The 16,540-nt window shown below is 36.7% G+C and overlaps 1 long non-coding RNA gene across 3 annotated transcripts; it reads left to right on the top strand.

The window, feature by feature from the left end:
• The first annotated feature begins 202 nt into the window (after positions 1-202).
• LOC128058422 (uncharacterized) lies at positions 203-14,977 on the top strand. 3 transcript variants are annotated; one of them, XR_008200471.1, is made up of 4 exons: positions 203-392; positions 6,716-6,868; positions 9,780-9,911; positions 14,199-14,977. It is a non-coding gene; the product is annotated as an uncharacterized LOC128058422 (long non-coding RNA). The 3 variants fall into 3 exon arrangements; XR_008200470.1 differs by lacking the exon at positions 14,199-14,977 and having other exon boundaries at positions 6,699-6,868; positions 9,780-12,178; XR_008200468.1 differs by lacking the exon at positions 14,199-14,977 and having other exon boundaries at positions 9,780-12,177.
• Positions 14,978-16,540: the final 1,563 nt, after the last annotated feature.

The raw sequence follows: 16,540 nt of genomic DNA, 5'->3' as shown, positions 1-16,540 counted from the left end.
GCGGCCGCGCGCGCACGCGGCTGGGGCGGCGGCGGCGGCGGCGCGGGCTGCGGGCCTCCCCGCCCGGGGCCTCCCCGGCGGCCTCCCCGCCCGCGTCCCGGCCCGCGTCCCCGGCCGCCCGCCAGCCGCCGCCGCTTCCGTCTCGTCCTTCCTTCTGTTCCCGCCGCCGCCGCGCCTCAGCGCGAGGGGCGGCCCGAGCGCTTTGTGGACGCGCTCGGCGCTCACCTAGGACTGTCACCGGCTCCTGCGGGGCCCGCGGGAGCGCTTCCGAAAGACTCCGCGGGTGGTGGTGACGGTGTCGGGATCCCGGTCCCCACCGGCCCCGAGAGCTACTCCTTCCCCGCGCCCCGCTCAGCGCGAAAGCTGCGGGAAGCTCCAGTCTAAGGCAACTGGTTGGTTTTTGGTTTTGAGCTTTTTTTTTTTTAACTCAACTGCTTAACCCCCAGCACTGCCCTTTTGTGAATGAGGCTGTAGACGTCTAATTATAATTCGTGCTTATTTCTCCTTTTTCATTGTCATTTCTGGAATATGGCAATTGATTCCTTTCTGCGTGGGGGGTGGGTGGGGGTGGGTGGGTGTAAACACGTATACATTCATATAGTGCGCGCGTGTAAGTTCTGTATTTCGACAACTGAGAATAGTACCTTATTTACGAACACATTGGACAAAATGATAAAAAATAGTAAGATGCAGCTGCAAATAAACACCTTTCCAAAAGAAACTGATACAAATTTTATGCTACTGTGCTCACATCTATGGGTCCTGTTTTAATTAGTCAAGCAGTCCTCAAATATTTATATCAGATAGTTATCTTAGTACAATACAGTTAAGAATGGCAAAATCTGTATTAGAAGTGAATGCCCATAATTTTGAAACTTCAAATATTGTATAAAGTAACTTCCCCCTTTATAGTTCTACGAAGTTGAAGAACAAGAATGATTCTTTAAAAAAAAAAAAGCACAACAAAGTAGGTTATGAGTTTTTTTGATCAAAAGAATTTAAAATTCTTTTGGGTGGAGAGGAGGGATAAGGAAGGAGGAAGATGTTTTAGTCTTCAGGAGGCATAATTTGAAACAGACTTAGCATGAAACACTTTCAAAGGCATAATTTAGGTGCTAATTTGAAAAACAAGTTCCTAATGAATACAGTCAACATTTAACCTTGCACCAATGGATAAAAAGCACCTGATTTCACAACAGAACGCAAATAGAATAATTTAGCATCAGTGAAGATTGAGTAACTACTCAGTTCTCCTTTGAAAGCATTGAAAGGCATGTGAACTAGCTTTCCACTTTGGTCAGCCTATAGGAACAGTGAAGAATTTAAAAGTGGAGTCTTTATGAAACAAACACCTATTAATCATGTTCATCTTTCCTTCCAATCTCTCTTTTCTTTCTAAACTCCCTGTTTCTCATCAGTAGTAAAAAATCAGTTGAAAAATGTCAAGATATCTGATTTGCATAAGGAATATTTTACAGGGCAGAGTTGTGTAAAAGTTAAACAGTATTAACAACACCCAAGCTCGTTATGTTTGTTACACAAATATTTTATAACCTTGTGTAACATTGATTGTTAATACTCTAAAAGAATTTGAGTTGATAACTGTAATCATAATTTGATGTCAAAAAAGGCAGTAATGCTGAGCATAGATTTTTTTCAATGCTATTTTAAAAGAGGAAAGTAAATACAATTAAATGAGTTTCTGAGCATAAAAAATGGGAAATTCACAAGAATTGTTTCTGTAATAACTGTCACATTAGTCTCTTGTGTATATGTAAGCCCTTTCTTTTTTACAAGGCATTTGTCCTCCTCTGCCTATATGTATTTCTGTGTTAGGCCTAAGTGATGGGTCCATTTCCAGCTCACACCAAAACTTTCACTATAATGTTTTCTGATACTAGAAAAATTTTTCTCCTGTAGCTACATTTATTTCAACTCCCTTTGAAGGAGGCACAGGATTAAGTATTTGTTTGTAGATCATACATGTGTATCTTTAACAAGGAAGCCATTGAAATACATTGAAGTATAATCATTAAAAGGCATGATTACATAGATGTAGGTTCTCTTCATTGTGGTAATAAAATCAGTATATTCTATATTATTAGAAAAACTATATATGAACATGTTCTGAAAGTGTGTATGTGGGGGGACTATTTACAATTTTTACTTTGATCACTGAAAATGGCATTGGAGCTTTCACTAGACTTAAACAATTCTACAGCCTTAAAGCCAATAGATTAAATTTGCCCTGAAAGAGCCTTTTAAAATAACAATTATATGCAGCTGAAAGTTGCAAAATAGATGTTCAAAGATCATGTTAATAATGTATTTTTCCTTTTACACAGCAAATATTAAGATAGACAATGCTGATAAATTTGGGTTTCTTTTTGAGGCTCTACAAAGAATTAGAAAGTATCATTTTAAATAATGTTTTAGAATGTTTTAAAATACATTGTATCCTTTGTGCTGGTTAGTTAATTTTTTTTTTTAGAAGCCAATTTAATGTTGGCCTCTGTACCATGAGTACAATTTAAATATGCTGGGGCGTTTATAGGATCTGTGTGGTCAGCTTTTCCCAGAGGCCTCCTTGGTATATTTGTTAGATGCAGAAAACAATTTCTAGTATTTAATTTTTAGATTGTATAAGTACTTTTGCTTTTGTGCAGAGAAAACTGAAGGAAAGTATTCTGTTAGATGAAAGAGTTCCTTGAACATCCACAGGGAGAAAAAAAAAAAGCCAGTATACTTAAATCCTCATGCATCCAAAGGTTTTTATTGGCATACATACTGTGTTCTAATGGGGTTCTATTTTATCCCTACCCATGGAATATCTGCTCATTTTCCAGAAAGAAGGATGTTAAAAATACTTAAATATTACACAAACACAAGAAACCATCTTCTGTCTCTACCCCCTCATATGGATTATTTGATGGTTAGTGATCTTAAAGCCTTGAGATAAATATTAATAAAAACAATTTATTATTTTAAAGTTATTTTAGCCACAAATGGACATTTGGGAGGAGTGATTAATTGAGATGCAAATAGTATATGAAAGTGTAAGTCAAAATTATTTCAGTCAAGTTTATAAAATCTACACACATTCTTTTATTAAATATCTTAACTTGGCAAGGTGTAGATTGGGTCTTGGAATTTAAATGATCAAGTTTTTGCACATTTATGAGAGCAGAGTTCAGTGATTTCAAATTTAGTCTTGTGGCACATGTCAAAAGACCACATCGAGCATTCAGAGGGGACAAGAAAGCTTTAATTTTCAACTTAAATATTTAATCCAGTGTCTAAGAATTTATAAATGACCATTGCTACAATAATTAATATAGGCAAATACAACCTTTTCCTTCCCTTACATCATATAGCCTGTCCTGTATTTGAGGACTGGAGCATAAAACTCAAATTCCTTTCAATGGAGCTTGTGCCTTAGTATCTGAGGGCAAGTGAAATGCTAGTCACATTAAAGAAACTGGAACCATAGGAATGAAAATCAGTGCTACAGCATTCTCTAAAATGCTTATAAAATTCATGCTTATGGTTTTGTACAAATATTTTGAATTTTCTCCCCCAAACTGTAATGCAAAACATTTAGACTAGTTAGTACAATTTCTATTTAATAATTTAATCATTTAGTGGTATTTTTAAATTTTCACTTTTCAGATAATTGCCTCAGGAAAATATCAAACTTTAAAATGTGATATAACAGTAATCAAAATTAAATATTTCAAATTAAATTGTGATGGGTTACATGATCATACTACTAAGAAATTGAGTTTCCTAAATAGATTAGTATCAGAGTATTTCTTTTGATATTAAGAAATTATGATTTTGTTAAACTTCGCAAATAGGAAAGTCTATAGTCAAGATATTGTTTAAAAAGGAAAATAGTCTTGAATTTCTAAAGTAGAATTTGGGACTTATCTTTGAGTGTCCTGCCTTGATTTTGTTAGCTTCTTGAGTCAGAATGAGGTAATTCTATAATATTAAAGGAATGTATATAATAATCAAATGATAATTCTTAATGTTAAATCGTTGTATCTTAACAGTCTATAAGTTTCAAAGGATTTTCTGCATATTGGAAAAGTCATGTCTCCTCTTCAGGGCTTCTGTTAGGAAGTTTAATCTCTTGTTTTGAAGCCAAGCAACTAAAGTCACATGGGAATATCTGACTCTCACTGACTAAAATCATGAAATCTTCAGCTAAGAAGAAATGGGGAATGGGTTTTTAAAAGGAAATGAAAATTTTAAAATGCTGTTTGGCAAGGGATGCAGACAAAATTTAATTTAAAGGTAAGGAAATAAGAAACAAGGAAGGCAATCATAGTTCACAGTGTATTTCATGAGAAAAGAGCAGGTTGAATTATGTGTCTTAGAATTTCTGTGCACAGACAGATAAAAACTATTTACTTTTAAATTCAGTAAGTGATTGAAATGATGACAAAGTATCTTTTTGTGTGGGTTATAATAAGCAAGTTTACTCCTTGTCACATAATTTATATTTACTTCACTAGTGAAGTGATATGAAAATTAGAAGCTGGCCAATCATCCAATAAGCTCTGTCAAGTAGTTTAGATAATAAACAATTTCCCCCTCAGCAGCAGGTTGGTTTTATTCCCAACTTCAGTTATAAAGATCACCACTTGGATTTCCTACTTCATTGATCTGGTATCAGCCAGAATGACCCATGAGTTAGCTAGAGTTGAATGAAAGTGAAGCATGGGCATGTTGAAACAAGTTTACTTTGATGAATATGTCTGATTAATTCTTCCATATACATACAGACTGTCCTTTAAATTGTTAGTGTACTTTTAAAGAGAGAGGGAGAGAGAGATTGAATATTTCTTAAAAGAAGGAAGGGAAGAAGAAAGGAAAAAAGGGAGGGAGGGAGGAAATTTTTTTCCCTTGAAGAGAAGAAATGGCACAGAAAACTTATTTACTCTTTTTTTCTCTGACACAGTACATTATAGCAAGATTCTCTTAGCTCCACTGAATTCAACTAAGTCTCACAGTTATGTTCAAAATGGAACAAAAGATCTGTCATGTCCAGAACCTAACCAGTTTTAAGATGGCTTATACTTACTCTAGAACAACAGAAAATATCTAACAGATTCCCTTCCTTTCTGGTCCTGGTTTTGGAATCTCTGTTCTAACACTGTATTTTCTCAGACCTCAGAAACTGAAGTTTTGACCAGATCAATGAATTCCAGCAACAATAGAAAAGGAACAAATGGACTTACTCAAAGGAATATTATTGTGTAAAGCCAGTATTTTTGAAAAGTTTGTATTTTGAGATCATGCTTTTTGTATATTAAAACTTGAAATTTAAGTAATACACAAAAATTATACTTATTTTGTTTAAAGGAGTATCATTTAAAAAAAGAGGAAACAATAAATAAAAGAAGTATTTTGTAGACTATATTCAGGTAACAATCATCTGTACTGCTTATAAAATGAAAGATCTGACCATCTTTTATCAGATGAATTATTTCAGAAGTTATGTGTATAATATAAGAATGTGTGATCCGAATTAAATACATTGCAGACACAAGAACAAAATATGCTTTTAACTCATTTAAAATAAACACTTAAACCAAAATAATATGTTAAGAGAGATTACTTTGTAAAGAAAAGTCTTGAGTGAAAGAGTTTTAATTGTTTGAAAGATATATGCTATTTTAAATAATACTGGATAAGAATTTAACATTTTAATTATGTTTTTTTGAATGGTACTTTCAAGAGAATACATTTTTTTATTTCCCTTGTCAAAATAAAATATAGACTTGAAACAAGTTTATAAGAAGTTCAGTCTAAAAATATTTTTTAAAATTCTTAGAATAATTGTGTTCAATTCTCTCACATTTTTTGCATATATTGCATATTCTGAAGCTTTGTTTTATTCATTTATTTTTAATTAAAGTATTATTGACTTATACTATTATACCAGTTTCAGATGTACAGCATAGTGATTTGATATTTTTATACATTATAAAATGATCATCTTGGTAAGTCATTACCATCTGTCCCCATACAAAGTTATTACAATATTTATTACTCTATTCTCTATAATATATATTACATCCTGATAATTCATTTATTTTATAACTGGAAGTTGTACTTCTTACTGTCTCTCACCAATTTCATTCATCCCTGTCCAACCTCTTTCTTTGCCTCTGGTAAGAAAATACTTTAAAGAGTTGATACATAACTGATTTTTACACCATAGTAAATGCTCAGAAAGTAATTTATAGACTGTTGTGAAAACAAGTACCTATGAAATAGGTGAAAATTTCCATTTCTTTCTCCCTAAACATTTGATTACTAAGGCTAAAACATAACCACAGTTGTCCTAACTCTTTCAAGTGTTATTTTCAAAATTACATTTCTTTGTGTAAGCGTTCTAACCTGTGTTTTATGGAAACTTTCCATAAATGGGGAGCAAGATTTATAAAGTCATTTTAATGTCATAAAATATCAAGAAAATAATGAGTGGCAACAGGGTAAAAGGAAGAATTGTATTAGTACAGTCAATTCAGTCCATGTTATTAGAAACTTGGATTTGAGTTACTAGTACCTGGGTAATTACTCAACATTTTATTTTGTGCTAAAGTAAATAGGACTGGATCATTTGGAGCAACGGCTTTCTAAATCAAAATTAATCAGATAATTGGCAAGTTTTATTTGACTTACAGTGTTCTATAAATTATAGACCAAGAAATGAGGAGAAATTTGGCAAAGAATAATAATGTCGATGGAAATACATGGACAAATGAGGCCTAAGGAAACTTGGAATTTTCATATGCTTTTCTTAAAATCTGAAGGTGATAGAAGATTTTTAATGAGGCCCAACTACAATATATAGGTGAGTAGTGATGGGCAGAGGGTTAACAAAACTTGTTTTTGTTAAAATATTAATAGAATGAAAATATTTGTGAATTGAAATAAAGAATTTTTTATAAGACCAATGATATCAATAAGGAGATGCACATTTTGTTTTATAAATTTCTGTATAAAGAACATAGAGAGTATTCACTCTACAAAGGACTCTTTCTTTAACAGTGTATGTGGAAATATTGATTTTACATATGCCAATTATAATAGAAGGAAAATAATATTTTACTATGCATATTATAATTTTGAGGTTTGCCTTAAATTACTTTTATAACAGGGTGGATATTAATAAAAATTTAAAATACAGAGAGTTGTGAGACATTTTCACCAATGATTAATGTGTTTTTAGAAACCTAAAAGCATTTTCAAACTAATACTTTTTAATTGATTTATATTTCGTTTTGGTTATTCTGTTTCTAAAAGTTGCTATGATCAATATTCAACTGTTTGTAGAAACTATGACATTCTATGGTGACTAATCTTCAAGGTGAGTCATAATGATAGTCTCTTATATTAAAATCAAGAGTGACTGTAGGAAAATAGTCATTTTGCAAGCAAACATCCTGTCAAGTAATGGCCAAGGTAGCAGGGAGCCTATGTCATAAAGTAACAGACTTAAACCTTTACTTATGTCTTAATTATCTGTCTGTTGATATAAATGGTATAAAGACAAGTTAATTGTGTTTGTTTTAAGCTTTTTCTCTTAGCTTCCCTTTATTTTATTAAAGTTTTAGAAAACTGTGTAAACAGAAAGACTTGGTTACAATTCCCAAAATGATAAAGGGGAAAAAAAAAAAAAACCTTTACATTAAACTGTTAACACAATCTCCTGCATAGCTTTACATTATGCAAAAAATTTAAGTGATCACTTGATCATTCCAGCTAAATACAATAATCAAAGAGTAGATAATGCTGCTCTGTGTAATAATATTGCACCATTCTTTGAATGAAAAAAAAAATTGTTACTCTTTTTTCTTTCCTTCAGCATGTCTGAATAATTAGATGAATAACATTTTAGAAATGTAATAGTTTAAATGGCAAATTTAGGATTCGAATTTATCCATGATTTCATGTTGAATGCCAATTTTTCAAATAATATACTTGATTAGGATAATAAGATTTATTGAAAAGGAATATTAAAAAAAATCTTTTGTGGAGTACTTATGCAGAGATATATTCTGGATAAATAGGGAGATTTTCATAACTCTGCTTTAAAAGTTTATTTTTATCTTAATTGTAAGGATCACTATAAGGTTATATAAATAAGTTACAATGCCTTCTTAAAGTATACTGAAGCTCATGGAATTTAAACCTTTACCTTTTTTACTTTTTAAATTTTTTCTTTGCTCTCCTTTTATAAGAAGAGTTCTTTTATTAGACAAGTACCTGGTACATAACAGATAGTAAAGAATATTTATTGAATGAATGAAGGCAGTATAGAGCATGGAGTCAGAGGAAATTGGGTTCAGATCCCTCTCCCACCTTCTAGTTCTATGACCTTGGACTTACACTCAAAGTCTCATTTTTCTCAAATGTATAATGGAAGGAATAATGGCATCTCTTTCATATGGCTCTTGAAAAGAGTTCAGAGCCTAAGTATGTGCAAAGCATTCAGAGCCCAGCCTTACCATGTGTTCCATGCATGCAATTATAACCCAATATTGCAGTTCTGTAATTCTGAATTTTGTTTTCACTGGCACAGATATTTTTTCCATGCAGATTTACAGCTGTTGCGCACATGATATAACCATTTGAGGACCCCAAGCACATAAGCCCCTACTTAGAAAATTAAATAAAAACCTTCTGGGCTGCCTACCACTTCTTTACAGTGAATCTGAGAGAGCTCTTTTAATAGCAACAGTCAAGATACCCGCAAAGACCTTGATGACAATAATTATCTTACCCTTCATTTCTTGGCTTCCCAGGAATCTCAGAATCCAGGCCAGCGTCCATTATGGTCAGCCAGCCTCTAAACATCTCCCTCTTAAGAAGGCCTCATGGGGCCTTCCTTCTCTTTCCTCTGATTCTTACCCTAGTTTTTCTTGATTCATTTATTTCCTTTGTTAGCAACTCACTAGAAAATGTCTGGGAGCAAAGTCAAGACAGCTTCATGTTTTCCTCTGGAACACCTCTCATTTATTTTTATTTTAACTGTAAGGATCACTATAAAGTTATATATGTTACACTGCCTTCTCATAGTATATTGAAGTTAATAGGATCTAAACCTTGATTGTTGTTACGGCAACTGTCAGGGAGTTACTGTTTCATCCTCTATTTAGAGTAACCCGTGACTTGTGGTCCTTTGGCTCTGCTTGGACTATCTTTGCATAAGCCACATGCTTCCTAAGGCATTGAGAAGATAAAGTAAATTTAAAACAATAAGAAAAAAAGAACCCTTGCCTACCATGGAATGGAGGACACAGTTTGGAATATGGAGGTTTGAACTCTACAACTCCGAGGTTTGTGTGTGTGTGAGACGCTCAATCATCTCCAACTCTTTGTGACCCCGTGGACTGTAGCCCGTCAGGCTCCTCTGACCTTGGGGATTCTCCAGGCAAGAATACTGGTGTGGGTTGCCATGCCCTTCTTTAGGCGATATTCCCAAACCAGGGATTGAATCCAGGTCTCACACAATGCAGGCAGATTCTTTGCCATTTGAGCTACTCAGGACTCCAAGGTATTGAACAATTTAATGAGTTTTAGCAAATGTACACAGTCATGAAACTCAATAAGCAGAACATTGGCATAATCCCAACAATTTCTATCTTCCCCTTTGCAGTCATTATACTTGCCTCACCCCTGATTCCAGGCAAACATTGATTTACTTTGTCTCATTATAGTTTCATCTTCTTTTGGCTTTTCTTTTGGTTATATCTTTGCAGACAAAGATGGAGAAGCTGTATATAGTCAGCAAAAACAAGACCGGGAATTGAATGTGGCTCAGATCATGAACTCCTTATTGCCAAATTCAAACTTAAATTGAAGAAAGTAGGGAAAACCACTAGACCATTCAGGTATGACCTAAATAAAATCCCTTATGATTATACAGTGGAAGTGAGAAATAGATTTAAGGGAGTAGATTGAATAGACAGAGTTCTTGATGAACTATGGATGGAGGTTTGTGACATTGTACAGGAGACAGAGATCAAGACCATCCCCATGGAAAAGAAAGGCAAAAAAGCAAAATGGCTGGCTGAGGAGGACTTATAAATAGTTGTCAAAAGAAGGGAAGTGAAAAGCAAAGGAGAAAAGGAAAGATATAAGCATCTGAATGCAGAGTTCCAAAGAATAGCAAGGAGAGATAAGAAAGCCTTCCTCAGCGATCAATGCAAAGAAATAGAGGAAAACAACAGAATGAGAAAGACTAGAGATCTCTTCAAGAAAATTAGAGATACCAAGGGAACATTTCATGCAAAGATGGGCTTGATAAAGGACAGAAATGGTATGGACCTAACAGAAGCAGAAGATATTAAGAAGAGGTGGCAAGAATACACAGAAGAACTGTACAAAAAAGATCTTCATGACCCAGATAATCACAATGGTGTGATCACTCACCTAGAGTCAGACATCCTGGAACGCAAAGTCAAGTGGGCCTTAGAAAGCATCACTATGACCAAAGCTAGTGGAGGTGATGGAATTCCAGTTGAGCTATTTCAAATCCTGAAAGATGATACTGTGAAAGTGCTGCACTCAATATGCCAGCAAATTTGGAAAACTCAGCAGTGGCCACAGGACTGGAAAAGGTCAGTTTTCATTCCAATCCCAAAGAAAGGCAATGCCAAAGAATGCTCAAACTACCACACAGTTGCACTCATCTCACACGCTAGTAAAGTAATGCTCAAAATTCTCCAAGCCAAGCTTCAGCAATATGTGAACCTTGAACTTCCAGATGTTCAAGCTGGTTTTAGAAAAGACAGAGGAACCAGAGATCAAATTGCCAATGTCCACTGGATCATCGAAAAAGCAAGAGAATTCCAGAAAAGCATCTCTGCTTTTTTGACTATGCCAAAGCCTTTGACTGTGTGGATCACAATAAACTGTGGAAAATTCTGAAAGAGATGAGAATACCAGACCATCTGACCTGCCTTTTGAGAAACCTATATGCAGATCAGGAAGCAACAGTTAGAACTGGACATGGAACAACAGACTGGTTCCAAATAGGAAAAGGAGTACGTCAAGGCTGTATATTGTCACCCTGCTTATTTAACATCATGAGAAATGCTGGGTTGGAAGAAGCACAAGCTGGAATCAAGATTGCCGGGAGAAATATCAGTAACCTCAGATATACAGATGACACCACCCTTATGGCAGAAAGTGAAGAGGAACTAAAAAGCCTCTTGATGAAAGTGAAAGAGGAGAGTGAAAAATTTGGCTTAAAGCTCAACATTCAGAAAACGAAGATCATGGCATCCAGTCCCATCACTTCATGGCAAATAGATGGGGCAACAGTGGAAACAGTGTCAGACTTTATTCTGGGGGGTTCCAAAATCACTGCAGATAGTGACTGCAGCCATGAATTTAAAAGACACTTACTGCTTGGAAGGAAAGTTATGACCAACCTAGACAACATATTCAAAAGCAGAGACATTACTTTGCCAACCAAGGTCCATCTAGTCAAGGCTGTGGCTTTTCCTGTGGTCATGTATGGATGTGAGTTGGACTGTGAAGAAAGCTGAGTGCCGAAGAATTGATACTTTTGAACTGTGGTGTTGGAGAAGATTCTTGAGAGTCTCTTGGACTGCAAGGAGATCCAACCAGTCCATCCTAAAGAAGACCAGTCTTGGGTGTTCATTGGAAGGACTATGCTGAAGCTAAAACTCCAATACTTCGGCCACCTCATGTGAAGAGTTGACTCATTGGAAAATACCCTGATGCTGGGAGGGATTGGGGCCAGGAGGAGAAGGGGACGACAGAGGATGAGATGACTGAATGGCATCACCGACTCGATGCACATGAGTTTGAGTGAACTCCAGGAACTGGCGATGGACGGGAAGGCCTGGTGTGCTGCGATTCATGGGGTCGCAAAGAGTCAGATACGACTGAGCGCCTGAACTGAACTGATAATATTTTTGGATGCACCTATGTTGATGTATGTATCAATAGTTCTTTCCTTCTTATTGTCAAATTATATTCTGTTGTATAGATATACCACATTCTGTTTATTCAGTTACCAACTGGTGGACATTTAGATTGTTTCTAGTTTTCTCTGGTTATAAATAAAGCCTCTATTGAGATTTGTGGGCTAATTTTGGATAGATATATGCTTTATTTCTCTGAAATAAATACCAAGGTGTGGGACTTGATATGAGTATGTTTAAGTTTACACTGATTGATTTTTACATTTTTGAAACTAAGTTGCATTTGTGGTATAAATTCATCAAGACCTATTTGGTCTTGATGTATTATCCCTTTTATATATTGCTGAGTATGATTTGCTAATATTTGTTGAGGGTTTTTTGTGTATGTTCATGAGACGTACTGGTCTTTAGTTTTCTTTTTTCTAATAGTTATTCTCCTTTTGATATTAGGGTAATGCTGACTTCCTTCCTCTTTTATTTCCTGGAAAAGTTTGTGTAGAATTAGTATTATGTTTTCCATAAATATTTAGTAGAGTTCACCAGGGAAGCCATCTGGGCCTCCAGTTACCTTTGTTTTAAGGTCTCTAGCTATACATTTATTTTTCAAAGGGATATAATACTACTCAGGTTATCTATTTTGTGTGTGTGAGAAAATTTCCACTTGTCTGTTCATTTTCTTCATATTGTTCTTCAAAGATCAAAAGATTTGACATTAATTATAGTACTTAATGGACTTCCTTGGTGGCTCAGATGGTAAAGAGTCTGCCTGCAGTGAAGGAGATCCAGGTTCAATCCCTGGGTTTGGAAGATCCCCTGGAGAAGGGAATGTTTACCCACTCCAGTATTCTTGCCTGGTGAATCCCACGGACAGAGGAGCCTGGCAGGCCATATAGTCCATGGGATCTCAAAGAATTGGGCATGACTGAATGATTAACACGTTCACTGTTTCATAAGACAATAGACAATAGCAAGCAACTGTAAGTCCTTAATCAGCACAGAACAATGAGACATCAGGAAGCTGAGTAGGATTCAGACAGGATCCAAGAAAGAAACTCGGGTTAAGGGGACTATCTAGCAGATACGAGTCAGGAAGAGGTAGTGGCAGTGAAAACAAGGAAGAAAGGAGCACTCGAAAGTTACTTTAAAGAAAGAACTGACAGAACTCAGTCATGTCTGGAAGTAGGTAAAGAGGGAGAGGGACACTCGGAAATGAACCCAAGATTCTATCTGAAGGGATGAGAAGGTCAAGAGTACAGACAGACATGACTTGATGGGAAGGGTAGCCCTTTTAGAGTTAAGATAATGCTTCATCTAGGGGCACACTGAGTGTGAAGTGAGTTGCTGTGGGAACTGACAGCAAAATTAGTATGAGAAGTAGGACAGTAGAAAAGATTTTTGGATTAGTGAGGTCAGGGTTCCTCAAAAGGAATAGAGAATCAGAGAGTGTTGCCATAGACAATATTAGATGCTCAGTTAAATTAGAATTAAAAAAAAACACTTTTATATGTATTTATTTACTTGGCTGTGCCCAGGTCTTAGTTGTGGCACATGGGATCTTTAGTTGTGGCATGCAAATTCTTATTTTTGGTCAGCTGTGCCATGTGGGTGGGCTTCCCTGGTAGCTCAGCTGGTAAAGAATCTGCTTGCAATGCAGGAGATCCCAGTTCAATTCCTGAGTCAGGAAGATCCCCTGGAGAAGGGGAAGATCTCACTGCAGTATTCTTGGGCTTCTGTAGTAGCTTAGATGGTAAAGAATCTGCCTGCAATGCGGGAGACCTGGGTTTGATCCCTGGGCTGTGGAATCTAGTTCCCAGATCATGAATGGAACCTGGGCCCCCTGCATTGGGATCATGGAGTCTTAGCCACTAGACCACTATGGAAGTCCCAAATGAGAATTAATAAGGAATGAGTTGGGTTTTTTTTTTTATGTTTGCCATATAAAGCCTCAGAACAACACTTCCAGGTAAGTACCATTATTTCCTTTTTACAAATAAGGTACCTAAAGCTAACAGGGTTTTACTTGAGGTAATATAGTATACTGGTTTGATAATGTTTTAACTAAACTGGAATTATTTTCCCCCAAATTTCTGTACTTGTATTTGTTATTTAGTCAGTAAGTCATGTCTGACTCTTTCTGGACCACATGGACTGTAGCCCTCGGGGCTCCTCTGTCCATGGAATTCTCCAGGCAATGCTGGAGTGGGTTGCCATTTCCTTCTCCAGGGGATCTTCCTGACCTAAGGATCGAACCCACACCTCCTGCATTGGCAAGTGGATTCTTTACCACTGAGACACCTGGGAAGTTCTGCACTTGTGTGGTTCCTGTCTAAAGTTGGCTCTGGAGAAGTCTGTATAAGATTTGAAGTGAAGTGGCAACCATCACCCTCAAAGCAAGCTGTTGCCGATGTCTTTGGTGGCTCATCTTTTCATCTTGAAGCTCAGCAGCTCCCTCAATGCCCATCAGTTTCCTTCTTCAGATGCTTTTGACCCCGGGCAAGAATTAGGTGCAGCAAGAGACACGGTGTGAAGGCAATACGCTGTGCCTGCCTCCCACCACTTGGTGGTCAGCTTTCCTTCCTGACTGCCTGCCTTGCCACTCTGCAGGCAGGTGACTTTGGGGCCATCAGCTGAGGAGCTGGACTTCAAGAGAGCCCTTCATCAGCTTCCATTCATGTTCCAAGGTTAGCAATTTTATCTGATCCTCCAACTATCCCCCTCCTTCACAGACCTTTGCTATCACATCTTCCCCCACATTTGTGTAATATCTACTCCCTGTAATGAACCCCTTAGTCCATATCAGTCCTAAGAGGTCCTGCCTCCCAGACTGAATGATTAACCAGTTAGCTACACATCAAAAGCAAGTTGCTGAGGAGCTTCTCAAGCCCAGGTCTGTCTGATTCCTTCTCACATTTAAAGGAGCAATTAAGATTTTTATTTGGATGATACTCATTATAAAGCTCGGTTTATTGTTATAGATGGCATAACTGGTTAATTGTTACCATGTTGAAATCAGGTTTCCCAGCAATTTGAACATGTTTTATGTTTCCTAACATTTTTGTTGTTGTTGTTTAACATTTTATTTTATTTTTACTTGTCACATTTGGGCACACCCCTACATGTGTAGGACCTTAGTTCCCTGAACAGAAATCGAACCTGGGCCCCCTGCAGTGGCAGCACAGAGTCCTAACCATTGGACCACCAGGAAAGTCCCCTAACATTTCATTTGAATTACAGCTGTTGTGTATAGGTCACCTCTGGTATTGAATGATAAAATTCTTCAAGGACCACATAAAACTTTCTCCTTATTTTTCAGCAGTTATTTTGCAAGTAGCAGGTACTCAATAAATGCTTGTGACTTTTAATAGAGTAGCTAAATTCCTCAAAAATAGGCACACTAGTACCATGTCAAAATATAAACATGCATTTAGGGACATTGGGTGTATGCAATAAGATGTGGAAGAGATGTTGCCACTAAATCAGGACATATAAAAAGATGAACAGTTCTGAACAGAAATTGAACTACTGTTCAAAGCATTGGAATGTTCTTGTTACAAGCTGAGGCTTAGCTTCAGAATGAAAGACAGAGTCCTGCCCTCCCTTTGACATTGTAGTCTCATTGTAGAGAATTTTGTTACATGCTACTGCAAAGATACTGTCCTGTTACAACTCTCTGGGAAAAATATGTTTTGTTAAATTTCTCTGCTATTTACACGTAACGGTTATAAACATGACACACTTTTAAGTGTAATTTGTATTAACATTTTCCCATGAGTTAAATTTTAGACAATCAAATTCTAGACAACAAAATAATAAATCAAGCCTCAATTTGTGGTATTTGCCAATTTCCATGGTGTAAATATTCCCATGATGGTTGATGTCCGAGCTTCCATTGTGATGTCACTGAAGATGAAATCAGGAAGAAATGTGCTAGAAATGTAAGGGAGTATATTACTTTGTTTTATAGATAGTTTATTTAATTGTGAGTTTATATTATATAATTTAATATTGAACATTACATTTCATTACTGGCTTACAAAATTCCTGAAACTTTAGCAATTACCTTTTACAAGCAGGGGAACCTGACTCCAGCACACTACTGCTTGGTGGCCGCTCAGCCAGGAAACAGCACTGCTCCACAGAAGCTAGCACTGCACGCAGAATAGCTCATGGCACACAGCACAGCTGGGCACAGATCCTGTCACTGGGTGGGCACAGGGGGGTCCTGCTGGAACTAGTGTTCATTGTTGGTTGAGGAAACAGCCACCAGCTGGCATCTGTCACCAGAGCAGCACACCCCTTGCGTCTTTTGTGTTGCTGATTCCCAGGACTTTGAACTGGTAGACGCATCTGACTGACAGCTCTCACTTAGTTCAGTTCAGGTCAGTCGCTCAGTCGTGTCCAACTCTATGTGACCTCATGGACTGCAGCACTAAGCTCTCACTTAGGTGAAAAAAAAGTGTTTCTCATTTTCATGTCTCATAAAGTGAGGAGTTCTAGAAATATGGAGAAAGAGTCCAGATAGTTGGTGACAAAAATGAGTGATAAGCATCTGCTCAGTTGTATAT

This window comes from Budorcas taxicolor, chromosome 13 (genome assembly GCF_023091745.1).
Source record: "Budorcas taxicolor isolate Tak-1 chromosome 13, Takin1.1, whole genome shotgun sequence".
NCBI classification, from domain to species: domain Eukaryota; kingdom Metazoa; phylum Chordata; class Mammalia; order Artiodactyla; family Bovidae; genus Budorcas; species Budorcas taxicolor.
Note: the sequence above shows the minus strand (reverse complement) of the source record. Positions and strands in the feature narration are given on the sequence as shown.